A 5,298-nucleotide genomic window follows, 5' to 3' on the forward strand; every position below is an offset into this window, starting at 1 on the left:
ATATATATATATATATATATATACGACGGGCTTCTTCCAGTTTCCGTCTACCAAATCCACTCACAAGGCTTTAGTCGGCCCGAGGTATAGTAGAAGACACTTGCCCAAGGTGCCACGCAGTGGGACTGAACCCGGGACCACGTGATTGGTAAGCAAGCTACTTACCACACAGCCACTCCTGCGCATGTTTTTATAATTATATACTTAAAAATTAGTTTTACCGATAATATCATATATATATATATGTATATTATATGTAAGTATGTACGCATACATATATATATACGCATACATCTTTGTATACATGTATCATATATATATATATATATATATATATATATACATATATGCATGTATGCACACATGCACACACACACACACACACACACGCGCACACACACATCTGAGTATTTATGTATACGGCCATGACGAAGAAATGGTCAATGAAATCACGTTCTAAAGTCTTTGTTGTTGTCGTTGTTTTGAAATGTTTTTATTTGTATTTTGTTTTGCTCAGTGTCAAACCTGATCGATCAGACATATGTTCAGAGCGTATCCTTCAATAACCACCCAATATTAATTCCTGGAAAATTGTATTTATATATTACTGTTTTTAGTAGTCGTTATTTATTTTGGTTGTGAAGTATACCACTTCCCATGTGGTCTAGTGGTTAGGATTCCGCGCTCTCACCGCGGCGACCGGGGTTCGATTCCCCGCGTGGTCAATTTTTTCATTGTTTTTTTTTCTTTTGTTTTTCGTAATATCTCAAAAACTTCATAAGGAGCCTTTGTTGTTTAGGTCGCTCTAGATAATCCCTACTTAAAACAGACCTATAATCAAAGTTGTTCCGTTTGTGGCCAACTCTTCATATTTTCACACACTGAATCTAAGAAATATTTTATCTAATTTTGTTTCTTCAAACGGCAATCCGTGTTTTGAGGGTGTCTTGACTGCACATTTTAGTATTCCTATTTGTAAGAAGATAAAGTGTAATTTGAGGTGAGATTTGGCTGTTGCTCTTAGCAGGTCGAGCGACCACATTAATGATAAAGCAATGCAGTAAACTTTACCTTTTTTCTTAGTGTTTATGCTTCCAAATTTAGTGTCTTCTCAGTAGTCTAGTGGTATGATTTCGCAGTGTCTGAGATCGATTCTTGGCTGGAAAGTGATAATTATTTTCTGCAATTTTTGATTCTATATTTTACATCCAACAATAGTTGCAGAAATCATATTGATCAATCTTCATGAAACATTCCTTTCTGCAGTTATTCCAACATACTTTCAGATACATCGTTTTTACGGACCAACTTAGGCAAATTGTTCTTACGTCAATTAAGAATAGTCGGTTGCAATGTGATGGAGATTTGGTTGCCATTTTTAGTAGATCAACCAAACAGGTAAAAGCTTTCTCATTGCGGAGATTTGGTTGCTGAATTTGTCAATATTCAATCGTTTTGAAGCGAGGAATATACTTTTATATTGAGTATTGAGTGTGATGGCTCAGCTACTGCTTCTGTTACAACAACAACAACAACAACAACTACTACTACTACTACTACTACTATTACTACTACAACTACTACTACTACTACTACTACTACTACTACTACTACTACTACTACTACTACCAACACTCGAGTCAGGTCTTTTATATTGTAATCCCGTAAAAGCTGAATAACTCGGACAGTGTTACAGAAATTCTGAAGTTACTGGAGGTGTGTCTATCTCATTAGACTTCTTCAGCGAAACATAATGTACTCAGTTGGCAAGAATAATAATAGTTCTTTCTGCTATAGGCACAAAGCCTGAGGTTTGGGGAAGAGGGCTAGTCGATTATATCAACTCCAGCGTTCAAATGGTTCTTATTTTATCAACCTCGAAAGGATGAAGGGCAAAGTCGACCTCGGCGGAGTTTGAACTTAGAATGGCGAGGATAATAATAGTGATCATTTTATATAGGAATAGAAGGATTGAAGTGACCGTGGCTGTAAAAATAAAACTACAGGATATGTTCCGCATGCTTAAATACAATTGCGGTAGCGTCTTGCATATATATGACATTCAATGGATAAATTTCGATTAACGGATATTATCCATCTAAGGACTTTTTATAATCTAAGAAAATATACAAGTGAGATAATTTAAACAAGATTAGCAAACCAAAATGTTTTGGAACTAAAGAAAGGTTTGTCTTAATTGAAAAGCTGATGAAAGAAATTCTCTGATTTTGATATTTTATGAAGAAGCAAATGAAATTCAGCCGAGATTTACTCTGTTAAAGTCGAGCGTTGATACGAGAGCTACCAAAACCTTAAAACACTTTGATGAAACTCCAAGGGTAATTTAGCTTTTCTTGGTACAACCTAGAATTCATCGTTATCGTGTGACATGGTATTTTATCAGGCTAAATCTAAAATACAGACAAAAAAATTGACTTCGTTGAAAAGTAAACGTTTAAAACGCATTTTAAATGGTTGTCTTGACAGTTCAACGATATAATTTATTGGCAGAATCGTTTCCGCGTTGGATAAAATGCTTAGCGGCATTTCTTCCAACTCTTTAAATCCTGAGTTTAAATTTCGCCAAGGTCAACTTCGCCTTTCTTCCTTCCGGGGGTCGATAAAATGAGTAGTAGTTGAGCACTGGGGATTGATGTAATCAACAAGTCCCTTCCTCCAAAATTGCCGGTCTTGTGCTTATAATAGAAATAATATAATTATAAAGGCGGTGAGCTGGCAGGATCGTTACGATGTCGGACAGAATGCTTAGTACTGTTTCTTCTCTTTCATGTTTTAAGTTCAAATTCCGCGAAAAGTCAACTTTGCCTTTCATCCTTTCGGGGTCGATGAAATAAGTACCAGTCGAGCACTGGAGGTCAATGGAGCCGACTTGCCCCCTTTTTATTTAATACTGCATATTTAAAGTTTTTCGACGCGCTAGAAGTTCTGTCACTCCGCTTCTTTTACTGCACTTGACAGTAATACGAAGTGTGTTCAAAAAGCATCTGGCTTTATTTTCTCCCACAAAACTAATGACGCGTGGGAAAAATCCTTTGGGTAGGAGGTGATACTACCCTTACTGCTCATGCATGAACATTTTCGAGACGGTAGGCCGAGAGAACAGACAGGAAGTACGCGCTCGTCGGATTTTTGTTTTCATGCAAGATGACTGAATGCATCAAGCAGAGATCATAAATCCATGTTTCATCACCAGTGATGATGGTCTTCATGAAGTCTCGGTCGTGGTTTGCATAGTGTAGCATGTTCTGAGCGATTTCCATGCGGAGTTGCTTCTGCCTCTCTACCTGCACCTTGGGGATGAATTTCGCCGACACTCTCCGCACGCACAGATCCTCCGTTAAAATTGAATGCACTGATCCTGTGCTTATTCCCATTTCGTGAGCAATTTTCTAGATTGTTACACGACTTGTTTCGGCTTGTAGATGGCTTGCCGGAGCGTTCCTTGCTCGCCACTGAAATGCGGCCATATTTGAAGCGGTTGTACCACTCCTTGTACTAATTTCTGCCTTTGGCATCACCACCAAAGGCCTGATGAATCTTTTGGATGGTTTGAGCTTGAGTATCACCATGCTCTTGACAAAATTTGATGCGATATCATTGCTCGATGCGTTCGGTGAAAGTAAAAATCCGATGAGCGCTCACTACACGCTGTACTCAAAGAGTAGTAGCCGGGAGCTGGTGCAGTGTACCAGCGCAAAATTTTCCCGCATGTGCTGGAAGGGTGTCATCACCTCCTACCCGAAGAAATTTGCCCATGTGGCATTAGTATCGGCGGGAAGAAAATAAAATCGGATACTTTTTGAACGCACCTCGTACAATGAACCTCAGTGGTGTAATGTAAATATAATGCAAATATGATACCAATTTACAAGCAAGTAAATAAATAATAAACGTGAACCCTGACCATATCGTGGTTCACCTATCACACACTCAGTGCATCGCGGTTCAACGATCACGCATTCAATACATCACGGATTTTTCTGGCTAATTTGGAAATTCCGGTTAATTTGGAAATTTTCTGAACAATTTGGAAAGCATGATAGAGACAGTTATAATTGAGGACACGGTGCTGAGAGTCAGGGTGGAGGGCAGAATCCCTCGATGCTTTAAATGTTGCATAAAGGGTCACATCAGAGCGGACTGCCCTTCACCGACCAAGGGAACCCAGGAGGAACCCAGGGAACCAGCGAAAGCGGAGGAGGATTTACGATGAGAAGAAATGAAGGAGAAAGGCGTGACGTGGAAGACAGTGGAAAATAGAAACAAAAGGAAAAGGCAACCCCTACCCACACTAACCCAACCCACACCTTCTCAGCCCTCCCAGACACTAAACCTACCCTCTCCCTTCCAACACAAAAACAAAAAAAGAAAACACTAGCACACAAGGACACCCAAACTTCCCCTACCCCTGCTAAAAGAAAAAGTTGCCTTGTGCGCATGATAGATGACTCAAACGGAGAACTGGTCAGAGAAACAATGATGTGGAAAGACACAATCTTTGTTAAAACGAATGAGGATAATGTGAAGTGGGTATTAATATGTTTGTTGGTTTCAGAGGAACAGAAGGCAAAAATAGAAAGGTTTTAAAATGGATTCACTTGCTGGAGAGTAAAAATTGATAAAGATAGGTCGCTGGATTGTATGGAATATATGGAACTTATAAAGAAGTGCAAGATGGATATACAGGAAGGAATGAGGTTTAAAAAAAGAAGAAAGACATAAATGAAGCTACTCGGAGGTGGGGCCGAGTAGCTTCGTTGCCTTTTTCGTTTTCATTTGTCATTTCATGTTTCTCATACGTTGTCCTATTTTTGTCTTTACTTGTTTTTTGTCCCCACATGTAATGTATTGTCCCCTCTGCGTGGGTAATAAAAAAGATTAGGACGTTGGTGTTACCTTGGTGGAGGTTTGGGCTCCCTGAGTGCTCTCCTTATAATTATTACTGATGCAGTGATCTGGAAAAATCGTTGGAGGTGACGGATAAAATGTATTATGTCAAATAAATTAAAAGATAAAGCTAATTCCCAAGCGGGGAATCGAACCCCGGCCGCCGCGGTGAGAGCGCGGAATCCTAACCACTAGACCACTTGGGAGGCCGACGTTCATATACAGAAACACGACAGACATCAATAACTGTAACATTGATTCACCGTGATAGTACCCTTATGACTATATGATGTTTTGTATTGGGATTAATGGTTGAGTTACTGCTGAGTTGGGGAGGATATTAACCTCAAAAGGGAGATTTTGACCCGAAAGCTTGCAAGGAGGTGGACC

General features: G+C 39.4%; 1 non-coding gene across 1 annotated transcript; it reads right to left on the reverse strand.

The window, feature by feature from the left end:
* Positions 1-5,042: 5,042 nt before the first annotated feature.
* On the reverse strand, positions 5,043-5,114 carry Trnae-cuc (transfer RNA glutamic acid (anticodon CUC)). Its single transcript has one exon. It is a non-coding gene; the product is annotated as a tRNA-Glu (tRNA).
* Positions 5,115-5,298: the final 184 nt, after the last annotated feature.

Source organism: Octopus bimaculoides, chromosome 7 (assembly GCF_001194135.2).
Source record: "Octopus bimaculoides isolate UCB-OBI-ISO-001 chromosome 7, ASM119413v2, whole genome shotgun sequence".
NCBI classification, from domain to species: domain Eukaryota; kingdom Metazoa; phylum Mollusca; class Cephalopoda; order Octopoda; family Octopodidae; genus Octopus; species Octopus bimaculoides.